Here is a 14,575-nt window from a genome sequence, read left to right as displayed (position 1 = left end):
GTTTTATTGAGCTTGGCTGCCAATTTCCTAGGCTCCACATGGAGATGCAAGTCCTGACTAGTCAGCCAAACATTGCCCAGGCTGCAAAGCTGGTCCCTGTCTCCTCTTGAGGTTAGCCTTCATTTCAGATTTCAGGGTAGAAGCCAACTAAAAATCTCCCTTTTTCTTAATATCTCCCTGATTTTTTCTTAAAATTTTTAAAAAAATTTTTCCTTGCAGCTTCAGATGATATCTTTGGCTGCAGGAACCCCAACCTCAGCCTCCTGCTCAGGAAAGAGTGGCGGAGAATACCCAACTTGCCATTCGATTGGGACATTCCATACACAGAATGCTATAACGTGTTGTGGGCAACCTCCTTCCCACATCAAATGGTCACCTGGTTTCTCTGAGGCCAGGCATCTCAGGGTCTGTTCCATATCCTGGTTCATCCACTCCATCTGGCCATTGGACTTGAGGTGAGACCCAGAGGAAAGACTCACTGTTGGCCCAGTCAGCATACAGAGTGCCCTCCAAAAACATGACATGAATTGAGGACCACGATCCGACTCAATATCCACCAGAAATCCGTGGACCTGAAGACTTGGTGCAGGACAATTTTCGCCTTCTCCACTGCAGATGGTAATTGACTAAGGCAATGTATTTGCAGGCCTTCTACAATTACTATGATGACTGTCTTTCCCTTGGAAGGTGGAAGACCTGTGACAAAGTCCATGGAGATGTGTGCCCATGGTCTGTCTGGAACAGGTAGAGGGTGAAGAGGCCCTTGAGGTTGAATGTGGGGCTCCTTGTTCTGGGCACACACCTTGCGAGCCTACATGTATTGTCAGACATCTAACACCATTCCAGGCCACCAGTGTCTTCTCGTAATGAACTCGAGGGCCCTGGTAATCCCTGGGTGAGTGGTCATTCTTGATGCGTGTCCCCATTAAAGTACCTGAGAGCTGGTGGAACTTGGGATGAACTGACAATCTGGAGGACTTTTATAGGGAATCTCCCCTTGCTCCTGGGCCTTGCGAACAAGTGAGTCGATTCCCCAATGAATTGGTGCTATCATCTTAGCTTGGGCCAAAATGGTGGTAGACTATACTTCATTAGGAGTTTGAAGAGATTTGGTATGTCAACAAATACACTCAAAAACTTCTATAGATGTACCATGGAGATCATCCTGACAGGCTGTATCACTGTCTGGTATGGGGGTGGCGGGGTGGTGGAATACTGCACAGGACCAAAAGAAGCTGCAGAGGGTTGTAAATTTAGACTGCTCCACCTTGGGTACTAGCCTACAAAGTATTCAGGACATCTTCAATGAGCAGTGTCTCAGAAAGGCAGCGTCCATTATTAAGGACCTCCAGCACCCAGGGCATGCCCTTTTCTCACTGTTACCATCAGGTAGGAGGTACAGAAGCCTGAAGGCACACACTCAGTGATTCAGGAACAGCTTCTTCTCCTCTGCCATTCAATTCCTAAATGGACATTGAACCCTTGGACACTACCTCACTTTTTAATATATATTATTTCTGGTTTTTGCACAGTTTTTAATCTATTCCATATATGTATACTGTAATTCATTTGCTTATTTATTTATTATTATTATTTTATATTTTTCTTCTAGATTATGTATTGCATTGAACTGCTGCTGCTAAGTTAACAGATTTCATGACACATGCCGGTGATAATAAACCTGATTCTGATTCAGGTTCGTCGAACTGACGACACAAGGCATCTGGTTTCTGATTCTTTGTCCCCAGTCGATAGGTCAGGATGAAACTGAAGCGGTTAAAGAAAAGAGACCATCTGGCCTGACTGGAATTCAGTCGTCTTGTCTCCTGAATATAAACCAACTTCATGTGGTTCTTGAGCCCCTCAAGCCAGTGCTGCCTTCCCTCCAAAGCCAACATAACTGTAAGCAGTTGTCTATTTCCGATGCCAGAGTTCACCCCTGCCAGGGATAGCCGGCTGAAGAAGAACGCACATGGGTGCAGATTACTGTCAAAGATGTCTGTTGAGACAACACTGCACCCATTCCAGTGTCCGAGACGTTCACCTCCACGATGATGGGAAGGTCCAGTTAAGTGAAACCAAAATGGGAGCTGTCAAGGACCGCTGTTTAAACTCTGCAAAAGCTTTGGTAGTCCAAATAAAAGAGCCTGTGAATCTCTTAGTGCTGTCAGCGGTGCTATTACTGAGCTGAATTCCTGATGAATTTTCTGTAAAAGTTGGCAAATCCCAGGAATTGTTGGACTTGTTTCATATTGGATGGTTGTGGCCAATCTGTCATTGCCTGTGACTTAGTAGGGTTCATCTTGAGGTTGCCATTAGAGATGAGAAATGAAGTGGTGGTTATGTGAAACTTGGATTTCTCCAGCTTGACATAAAGTACATGATCTAGAAGCCTCCTTAAGATATCTCTGACGTGAGCAACATGCTCATCCATGGACTTCAAAAAGATTAGTGTATCATCCAAGTAGACTAAGATGTACTTATGGAGAGCTTCCTGGAGCACGTCATTTATAAAGGCCTGGAAAACTGCTGGCACATTCTCAAGACCGAATGATCTGACCAGATACTCATAGTGCCCTGTTGATATGTTGAATGCAATCTTCCACTCATCCTCCTCCTTTTTGTGGATCAGATTGTATGCACTCCACAAATCTAGCTTCGAGAATACTCTTGCCCTTTGGAGAATCTCGAAGGCAGTGTTCATGAGTGAAAGGGGTGGCGTGTAATGATTTTTGGCCCAAATGCAATTCAGCTCTCTATTATGAATGCATGCCTGCATGCTCCTGGACTTTTTCCATACCAAAAAGGAGCCAGCACTGGCTAGAGAGCTGGAGGGCCAAATGAATTCCACTGCAAGAGCCTCCTTTATATATTCCTCCGTAGCGCTTCTCTCCTGTCCTGAGAGCACATTTAATCGACCCCGCGGAGGAGAAGTACCAGGCAGTAGATCCACAGCACAGTCGTAGGGATGGTGAGGTGGAAGAGTTGAGGCCTTCCCTTGCTGAAGACCTTTTCCAAATTCTTACAGATGGAAGGGATTCTGACCCATTTGGGTGTTGTAGCTTCCACGGAACCTCCCTCCAAGGATGACTCCTAAGGCTCTTCTGGTAGCAGGGGAGACTTGGCAGATCTTTGAGTCTCCTCCTTAGATGGGACCTGGTTACTGGATCCTTTAGGCTTGGCTGTTAGAGCTCCAGACTTCTTCGGCATCTCCTTGGCTTGCTCCTGAACTAGAGACCCTCTAGTTAAACTGGTCACTAGACAAGCACTCGTAATTAAGCTGACCCAACCATAGTTCAGGTGCTCTTTAAATATTAAATCCTGCTGCCGAACCCCAGCTGCCAATTAAAGTGATGGGCCTGAATCTTTAAAGGGGCCGCACAAGCTATCCATATTCCAGAGAATTAGAGTGTCTAAACCACAGAGGTTGGGTGCAATCAGGAGCGTGTCATAACAGGCTAATGTCATAATGTTAATCATGCCTGTTGAGTTAGAAACTGTGGGAAATTAAGTAGAGATGCACAGGTAAGGTGACTGAAATTATCATTGCTAGATCTTAACAGCCTACTTATATTTCTGTAGAATAAGCAACAAAATTTTCATTCAGTAATTTGTGAAACCTGCTTTCATAATCCCAATAAATTGGTGACATATTCTTTTAAAAGGAGAACTACAGAAATTCTGGACGAAACTATAGACAGCAACTCAGTATCAAAATATCACACACAAAATATTGTAATGCTTCGTGATGCAAACGAGAATATTTTGTGAAATCGGAATTGATATGAAAGGAGAGGGGAGTACCGAATTAAAAGTATTGTATATAAATGCACGAAGTATAAGGAATAAAGTAGATGAGCTTGAGACTCAGTTGGAAATTGGCAAGTACGATGTTGTGGGAATAACTGAGACATGGCTTCAAGTGGACAGGGCCTGGGAAATGAATAGTCAAGGATATACATCTTATCGAAAGGACAGACTGACTGGCAGAAGGGGTGGGGTGGCTCTGTTGGTGAGGAATGATATTCAGTCCCTTACGAGGGGGGACATAGAATCAGGGAATGTAGAGTCAGTATGGATAGAACTGAGAAATTCTAAGGGTAGAAAGACCCTAATGGGAGTTATCTACAGGCCCCCAAATAGCAGTCTGGATGTAGGGTGTAAGCTGAATGAAGAGTTAAAATTGACATGTCGCAAAGGTAATGATACAGTTGTCATGGGGGATTTCAACATGCAGGTAGACTGGGAGAATCAGAATGGTACTGGACCCAAAGAAAGGGAGTTTGCGGAGTGCCTCCAAGATGGATTCTTAGAACAGCTTGTACTGAAGCCTACCAGGGAGAAGGCAATTCTAGATTTAGTGTTGTGCAATGAACCAGATTTGATCAGGGACCTCGAGGTAAAGGAACCATTAGGAAGTAGTGACCATAATATAATATGTTTTAACCTACAATTTGAGAAGGAGAAGGAAAAATCGGATGTGTCAGTATTACAGTTGAACAAAGGGAACTATGGAGCTATGAGGGATTTGCTGACCAAAGTTCAATGGAACAATACCCTAGCAGGGAAGACAGTGGAACAAAAATGGCAGGTATTTCTGGGAATAATGCAGAAGGTGCAGGATCAGTTCATTCCAAAGAGGAAGAAAGATCCTAAGGGGAGTAAGGAGTGGCTGTGCCTAACGAGGGAAGTAAAGGGCAGTATAAAAATAAAAGAGAAGAACATAGCAAAGATGAGTGGGAAACCAGAGGACTAGGAAGCTTTTAAAGAGCAACAGAAGTTAACAAAAAAGGCAATACGCCAAGAAAAAATGAGGTACAAAGGTAAACTAGCCAAGAATATAAAGGAGGATAGTAAAAGCTTCTTTAGGTATGTGAATAGCAAAAAAATAGTTAAGACCAAAATTGGGCCATTGAAGACAGAAACGGGTGAATTTATTATGGGAACAAGGAAATGGCAGATGAGTTGAACAGGTACTTTGGATCTGTCTTCACTAGGGAAGATACAAACAATCTCCCAGATGTAATAGTGGCCAAAGGAACTAGGGTAAAGGATGAACTGAAGGAAATTTATATTAGGCAAGAAACAGTATTGGATAGACTGTTGAGTCTGAAGGCTGATAAGTCCCCGGGACCTGATGGTCTGCATCCCAGGGTACTTAAAGAGGTGGCTCTAGAAATCGTGGATGCATTGGTAATCATTTTCCAATGTTCTATAGATTCAGGAACAGTTCCTGCTGATTGGAGGGTGGCTAATGTTGTCCCACTTTTCAAGAAAGGAGGGAGAGAGAAAACGGGGAATTATAGACCGGTTAGCCTGATGTCAGTGGTGGGAAAGATGCTGGAGTCAATTATAAAGGAGGAAATTACGACACATTTGGATAGCAGTAGACGGATCAGTCCGAGTCAGCATGGATTTATGAAGGGAAAATCATGCTTGACTAATCTTCTGGAGTTTTTTGAGGATGTAACTATGAAAATGGACAAGGGAGAGCCAGTGGATGTAGTGTACCTGGACTTCCAGAAAGCTTTTGATAAAGTCCCACATAGGAGATTAGTGGGCAAAATTAGGGCACATGGTATTGGGGGCAGAGTACTGACATGGATTGAAAATTGGCTGGCTGACAGGAAACAAAGAGTAGTGATTAACGGGTTCCTTTCGGAATGGCGGACTATGACCAGTGGGGTACCGCAAGGTTCAGTGCTGGGACCGCAGCTGTTTACAATATACATTAATGATTTAGATGAAGGGATTAAAAGTAACATTAGCAAATTTGCTGATGACACAAAGCTGGGCGGCTGTGTGAAATGTCAGGAGGATGTTATGAGAATGCAGGGTGACTTGGACAGGTTGGGTGAGTGGGCAAATGTATGGCAGATGCAGTTTAATGTGGATAAATGTGAGGTTATCCACTTTGCTGGCAAGAACAGGAAGGAAGATTACTATCTAAATGGAGTCAAGTTAGGAAAAGGGGAAGTGCAACAAGATCTAGGTGTCCTTGTACATCAGTCAATGAAAGCAAACAAGCATGTACAGCAGGCAGTGAAGAAAGCTAATGGCATGCTGGCCTTTATAACAAGAAGAATTGAGTATAGGAGTAAAGAGGTCCTTCTGCAGCTGTACAAGGCCCTGGTGAGACCCCGCCTGGAGTATTGTGTGCAGTTTTGGTCTCCAAATTTGAGGAAGGACATTCCTGCTATTGAGGGAGTGCAGCGTAGGTTCACAAGGTTAATTCACAGAATGGCGGGACTGTCATATGTTAAAAGATTGGAGCAACTGGGCTTGTATACACTGGAATTTAGAAGGATGAGAGGGAATCTGATTGAAACATATAAGATTTTTAAAACATTGGATACACTGGAGGCAGGAAGCATGTTCCCACTGATGGGTGAGTCCAGAACTAGAGGCCACAGTTTAGAACAGAGATGCAGAAAAACTTTTTCACCCAGAGAGTGGTGGATATGTGGAATGCTCTGCCCCAGAAGGCAGTGGAGGCCAAGTCTCTGGATGCATTCAAGAGAGAGTTAGATAGAGCTCTTATAGATAGTGGGGTCAAGGGATATGGGGAGAGGGCAGGAACGGGGTACTGATTGTGTATGATCAGCCATGATCACAGTGAATGGTGGTGCTGGCTAGAAGGGCCGAATGGCCTACTCCTGCACCTACTGTCTATTGCTTATTGTGATGTAAATTTTCTACTTGCAAGGCAAATTACAAGCTTGTTTACAATCCTCTTTCAAAATTACTACTTACTTTTACAATATGAAGAGATGGGTTTGTAAATCTGACCACCTACAAATGCAGATATTTCAGAAACTTTTCTACTTAAGCCTAAGCATTGAAAACGTTTCACCTCCTGCACTCCTGTACAAAAGCAGGACTCTGATGTGGTGTTGACCTTTGTCCATTGACATTGATACAGGCAACTTGCCCATGTTGCACTGCTTGCTATTTATTTGATTGTGTCATATTTAACAGAAAGCAGTGTGTTCAGTGGCTAAATGCACCAGCAGGAGGGGCAAATTTTGAGATGGCAGATTTTCGTGACTATGTTCTTACTGAACTCTATAAACTACTCTAGCATCTCTGGAAATCATTAATGTTTCAGATGCAGGACCTCCAAACTGATGAAGAGCCTCAGAAACCTATGCTTTTCTTTCCATAGTCTGCCTGCCTTGCTGATTACTCCAAACTTTGTTTTTGGTTTCATTCAGTAAATAGTAAGTTGTTTCATTGGTTGAAATCTGAAGCAAATGTATTTTGGTGACAGATTTTAAAAAAAGCAGCCAAGTTAATATTCTTTCTGAGTAGGAGACGAACCATTTAGAGAAGTCAAAATACCCTTTCAGTAAAATAAAGAAATAATTTCAAGGGAGCTGCTTCAGCATGACTGAACTATCATTTCTAATATTTCCATGGACTGAACAGATTGTTTCCATTCTCAATTCCTATGATTTATTAATGAATTTCCATACATTAAAAGCAATTAAGTGTATGCACAAAGGATGTTTTATGCAGCTTCGACAGGCCCCACATTAGCTGTAACCACTGGTCGGATTTAGCATTGCGTATGGCACAGGGAACTCATGCTGAACCTTTATAAAATATTGAACTGACCTCGGGTGGAGTATTATGTTCAATCTAGCTGTCTTATTATTTAAGGTGGGATGTGAAATCATTAAAGAGGGTCTACAAAAGATTGATGGGAATAGTTGTTTGCATGAGGGACAACAGTTACAAGGATAAATTTGAGAAGTTGAAGTTATTTTCTTTAGAGGAGACTGAGGTGGAGATTTGATAAAAATACATAAAATAATGTGGGATTCTAGACAGTGGATGGTGGGGGATGGGGTTGTTTCCCTTTATTGGTGGTTTGAGTACGGGAGTTCACGGGTATAAATTAAAGGGGAAGATAAATAAAACTGACATGAAGAAAACAATTTTACTTATCGTGTGGTTAAAATCTGGAATGTGCTGTCTACAGTTGTGGTGGAGGTATTTTCCATTGCGTCTTCAAACGGGAATTAGACTGATTGCAAGGTTTTAGAGAAGGGCTTGGTAAGTGGGGTAAAAATAGTGAATTGCTCTGTAGAGTGCCAATAAGGATTTGATGGATCAAATAGCTTTCTGTGCTGTAATCTTTCTATAACTCTAAAAGTCCATAAGTTCTCTGGTCCACCTCGACAGTTTAACAGATTTGCTAAGCTCTTCATTTGTCATCGATGACTCACTCCCCACATCACCGTTGTAGCACCTCTATGTGTTTCAAGCAATGCAAAGTGGGAGGGTGTGAAGGCCTGGGAACAAGAATACAATACTATGAACTTTTTGTGAGATACATGAAAAATCTCCTAAATTTATGAGCCCTGCCCGCCTTGCACCTGTATTTGTTAATTGTCATTTTATCTGGAGTCGTTAAAGTCCTTGTGTTTTCTGTTTAATCTTATCAAGTTTATTTTGACTGGCACAGGTCTTCAGGCTGCTGTGATTATTTAAAGTGGACTCTCACTTAGCACTTATTGCAGGGTCCTTGTGTGTGGTTCGAGCTTGATTCGTCTCATGGTGTTGCTTGGTCATGCCACCAAAGTTCAGTTGGAATTCCAATGAACACTCTTGTTTGTGATTGCTCCTCATCTGGGTTCAGTCATCATGCCAATGATACTCTACAAGGATTGTGGAGGTCTGCATAATTGGATTATTGTGCTCAGTGTCTCTGTTCCATGAGTGCTCACGGGGCATGTTAGAGGTTTGATCAACATTCCTAGTGGCTGGAGTCCAGGCTGTTGATACAGATGACATCAACTGATGTTCTAATTTAAGAGTGAATCATTAATGAAGGCATGCTACCAAATACATCCTCATGCTTGGAGCAGCAATCAGAAAATAAGAATCTCAAGTGCAAATAAATCTGATTTGCCAGAACTTTGTGGGCTGCATTTTTGGACACCTCATGGTGGATATTTGTAGAAAAGTTACATTTAATACCTCAAAACAAATTGTCATTTTTCCCTCTGTGCCCTTCTCCCCTGTTACTCCCAATGCCCCGCACTAAACTTTTCAGAACTTCAGAGCTTTGAAGACTGTGGAAAAATAGATTCTTTTAGCAATGCCAACTCAAGAAAACCAGAGTGTTGCTCTTGGCTGACTGCGCAGAAAGAGCTTTATTCATTGCCTCACATAGTATTTATTTGACCATATTGCAGCTGAGTTTGGCTTCAAAGATGATAAACGTTTGTTTTCTCCATCACTCATTTACCTCACAGTGGCTTGCACAAAGAAATAATAAACTAAAATTTCTGAAAACTTTTTGTCCCTAATCCCTTACAAGGTATTTCTGGTTCCTGTCCAGCTTTATGTGTATGCCTGTATCCACGTCCTGTGGTCTGTCAGCTGGCACAGAGCATAGAGAGAAAACAGTAATATAAACAGTCGGAGCACAAGAGAATTGTAGAACAACAGCATGAAAGCATGCTAATAAAATGGTTGCTAAAGAAGGAGCTAACAGAAATCAATGATCAACACTTTGATCAAGAAGGTATAGCCTAAGTGCTTATTAAGGGAGAAATGAATAATAGAGTGGGCTGATGGTATTTCTCCCAACTGGGGATCCACAAAGGGTCACAGTGGGAAGGAAGATGCAAAAAAGGTGGAGCTTACTTTACGAGAATTTGACAAGGACATAAAAGAATTTAAAGCCAGAAGATTCTTATTTTAAATTCATCATTTTGATTACAGAGGTTAAATTATAGATTAGCAGGGGTGAGATTTCGAGTTATAGCCTCCTTATGGGTTTAATTTGAAAGCCCAGGCCTCTTTTTTTTGGTCACTCTCAAATCCTATATCATTACCCCCTCATATCTCCAGCATTCCTAGTTAGTCCATTTCCAACCTTGGCAATGCCAAGCTGACCTTTTGCCTTTGTAGAGAGTTCCCTAGAAATTCTGTTGCACCTATGAACAGAGCAAATATAAAAGGGATCTTTATCATGAGCATATGACATAAGCTGCTTCCCACAGGAAAGGGCAGTAAATTACAGCAGCTAATGGAGACACTACCCTTCACAAGCCTAGTCGGCTGTCTGTTGAAGTGCATTGCGGTTACAAGACAGCTTCATTGCAGAAGATGTCTTAACTTTCCCAGGAATGATTCCTGCAGATGGAACTGATTGGTTTATACTGTTTTAATCCTGGTCTCTGTTACTGATTCCTTCTGCAATGTACTGGTGAATAAGTTACAATTATGCCTTTAAGATTGCCGCAGAAAATCTATTCCCAAACTAACATTGCAGAAACTTCCAAAAAGACTGACAAATAGAGTGGGTGGTCTAAACTAAACCATACTGGTACAGGAAAAATACCATGCTTCTCAGTATTCTATCTCAAAGATTCAAAGTACATTTCTTATTAAAAATGTACACATTATACAACCTTGCGATTTGACCGCTTACAGGCAGCCACAAAGCAGGAAACCTGAAAGAACCCAATTTAAAATATTTTAAAAGAGCAACACCCAATGCACAGAGAAAGAGAGAAAAAAGAACACAAATTGTGCAAACAATAGAGGTGAGCACAGCATCCGAACCAAACTGAGTCCTTATATCCAAATCGTCTGAGGAACATGGAGTAGGCCGAAGCCTCGGTCTCAATTCATCACATTAGCTGGGCAAGTCACTGCAAAGCTCACAGAGATGAAGCACAGCAACCGGGGTAGTCTCACAGCCTCAGTGTCACAGAGAAAGCAGTGAACATCACGGGAGAGCAAGCGAAATTGGCCTGACTCTCACCTCCGGTCCCAACACACTGCCTTTCCAGTCTATATGGGCCGGTGTTTACTTTGTCCAAATAGCAGACAGTCTGACGTGCTTTGCGTTAGGACCCATGCCCCGCCACAGTGTAACACTCCAGGCCTACATTTGTTATGGGCCTATATCTTGCCATTCAGCCAGAAGCCGCTCTCAACTCCCCATGTGGGCTTGGCGCTTAGGGTGATCCAACCTCGCGCCAGAGTTAGTTGGATGGGCATCGAAACTCCTCTGGCTTGACTCCTCCTCTCCGAATCACTCACTCCATCTGCGTCAATTTTGCAACACACCAGCACAGCTCATCCCTCAAATTCACTTCATCTTCGTTCACCTCTTCATTGTCTGTGGTGATTGTTAATCACAACTTACATCACACAAGGTGTGATATAAATAATGTTATTATTAATAACTCACTATCATTAAAAAAATCTGAACGATGAAACAAAAGTGTCCAGGTAAAAGACATTTTAGAAACTCCTGTCCAATGTCCCAAACATACAAAGCTGGACCCTATTTTCCTGAAATTTACAAAGGTAGGTTGATACACAGACATGGGTATAGAGACAGTAAAGCAGTGGGCTAAGTACACATCCCTGGGGTGCACCAGTATTGCTTGTCAGTGAGATGGAGATGTTGTTTCCAATCCGTACAGATTGCGATGGTCTGCTTAGGAAATGTTGTACCCAAGAAAAGAATGTTTTCTATTATTTATTGAGTGTTTAGTTGCTTTAACTGCCAGTCACCTCCAAGAGGACCACAACTTTGCCATAGGGTTTGTAGGCTTATATGTCTCAATGACCTGGAGAGCTGGAATCAGGACCTTGTGCTTTGGCTCCTGGTAGGGTCACCCATGCCAAACAGATCAAAGGGCAGAGGCCAGGTTAATACCGTTCCACTAGTCCTCCAGGTTTGGAGGTTCAGCTCAGGGCTAACAACCCTGACTGATCAAGAAAAAAAGAGTTACAGAAACAGCAATGAAGTATCTTTCTACATCTGTGTGTGTGAGGTCCCTGAACCACACCAAGGCACAATAAAGGAGATGGCCAAAAACAGAGACCGAAGAACTTCATTGCTGCCCTAAATATAAGTAACAGCCAGTCAGTAATATCTTCTGCTTCTCTAAATAGAAAAATTTGAAACAATACTGAATCGGAGCTGGTACACTACACATGGCCCCAACTAATTTTGCAGACCTCTTCATCATTGGAGAAAGTCTCAATGTAAATCATTAGAAGAGTCACCTCATGATTAAGTCTCGGTTACAAGAGAACACATGTAACATCGTCATCCTCAAGAGAAAACACAATCAGCTGTCTGGGTTCCAGGGACAAGGGCTACTCTTCACTCCCTTGCTTTCTAGAACCATACACTCTCCAACCACAGAACATGAGTGCATATATAAAAGACAAGCAAGTACCAGAATTTTTACAGGTATACCACGGAGAACAAGCTAATGGGTTGCATCACCATCTGGTAAGGCGGGTCCACTGCACAGGATTGGAAAAAGCTACAGAAAGTTGTAAACTTAGTTAGCTCCATCCTGGGCACTAGCCTCCCCAGCATCAAGGACATCTTCAAAAGGTGATGGCTCAGAGAGGCAGCGCCCATCATTAAGGGCCCCCATCATCCACTCATTGCTACCATCAGGGAGCATGAAGACACACACTGGGCTTGAGGAATAGTTTCTACCCCTCATCCATCTGATTTCCCAATGGACAATGTACACTACCTCGCTATTTTTTCCTCTCTTTTTGCACCATTTATTTAATTTAAGTATCTGTTACCGTGTCCAACAAAGACGGAAAACCTGTACAGGAGAGCCTTTAAAGTGGAAAAGCCAATTCACTTGGGCTGTTCCACTCTGTTGTCCTCAGGGTCCAGTGATACAAACAAGTGTCACAAGCTGGAATCTTCCTTGGTTGCAGTAGATTGTTGTGACATCTTCAATAAGCGAATGAGTGATGGTATGACTTGAATAAGTACAGAATTGTGTACATACAAATATATGAAAAGCTAGAAATGATACACGGATCATTAAATGCCTCAGATAAATACAGAAAATAATCACAAAAGCTTATGTGATATGGAAATTTCAAAACAAGCAATAATATTGGAAACACTCAAGTCAGGCAGCATCACTGGGAAGAGAAGTAGAATTAATATCTCAGATTCAAGATACATTGTCAGATCCTTACGGAATACTGGCCTAGATGACTAAAATACAAAGCAATCAAAAATATGTTGCAATCATACCAAGCCTAGGTTAGGCCGCACGCAAGGAATGATATGTGCTGCATCTTTGGAGACCTATGAAGAAAGATTGACCCATGTAACTCTTGGACTTTATGAATTTAACAACAATGACAGGTTGTGCAGTGTGAGATATTAAAAATAACTTATAGAGTAGATAGATAGAAATTATTCCAACAGCTGGTAAATACAGGATGCAAAATTATTTCTGAAAGTTGAACTCAGGTCAGTCAGGAGTGAAATTTGCATAAATTTCTACTTGTAGGGGAGGGTTATGGGAGACTGCTACCCCATCAAAGGAAACAACAATATTTCATCTAAGATAGCTAAAGTTTTGTTAATCAAATTTGTTGGATGACAAGGGACAAATGCAATGGAATTAGTTCAAATACCAGTTATTTCAAATTATTTCTGAACATGATGGGCGGGGACAAATGGACTATTCAACATTCTATGTTCCTACATTTCTGTAAATTAGTTTCATTGCATTTTCACTAGCATTTTCCACAGAATCTCTCCACATAAGTCCCAAACAAATCAAACAAAATTAGTTTGACCTAATTAACTAATTAAGTTTTTAAAATTTGGATTTACCTACTGCTTTACTCCCATGACCTATCGAACTAATAAAGTTGGTCACTAGATGGCGATAGATCCCAACTTAAATCAAGCAAGCCAACACATTAATAGACAGTCGTTCTTTTATTGATCCCGAGGGAAATTGGGGTTCCTTACAGTCACACCAACCAAGAATAGTGTAGAAATATAGCAATATAAACCCATAAATAATTAAATAATAGTAAGTAATTTATGCCAAGTGGAAATAAGTCCAGGACCAGCCTATTGGCTCAGGGTCTGACACTCCGAGGGAGGAGTTGTAAAGTTTGATGGCCAAAGACAGGAATGACTTCCTATGACGCTCAGTGTTACATCTTGGTGGAATGAGTCTCTGGCTGAATGTACTCTTGTGCCTAACCAGTACATTATGGAGTGGATGGGAGTCATTGTCCAAGATGGCATGCAACTTGGACAGCATCCTCTTTTCAGACACCACCGTCAGAGAGTCCAGTTCCACCCCCACAACATGACTGGCCTTACGAATGAGTTTGTTGATTCTGTTGGTGTCTACTACCCTCAGCCTATTGCCCCAGCACACAACAGCAAACATGACAGCACTGGCCACCACAGACTCGTAGAACATCATCAGATATATTAAAATGGTAGTTTTAATGTAATGTTATCGGTATTTTTCTTCATTTTTTATTTCTTGAAATATAGCGCAGAACAGGCCACTCAGGGCCTTCGACTCATTCCACCCTGCAACACCCAATTTAACCCTAGCCTAATCACAGGGAATTTACAATGACCAATTAACCTAACAACTTGTCTGTCTTTGGACTGTGAGGAGATACTGGAGCTCGTGGAGGAAACCCACGGGAGGAATACGCAATCTCATCACAGACAGTGATGGGAATTGAACCCTGGTCGCTGGTACTGTGAAGTGTTGAGCTGAGGCAGTGCAGT

This window comes from Hypanus sabinus, chromosome 1 (genome assembly GCF_030144855.1).
Source record: "Hypanus sabinus isolate sHypSab1 chromosome 1, sHypSab1.hap1, whole genome shotgun sequence".
Lineage (NCBI taxonomy): Eukaryota > Metazoa > Chordata > Chondrichthyes > Myliobatiformes > Dasyatidae > Hypanus > Hypanus sabinus.
The sequence above is the reverse complement of the archived record's forward strand: the minus strand, read 5'-3'. Positions refer to the sequence as shown.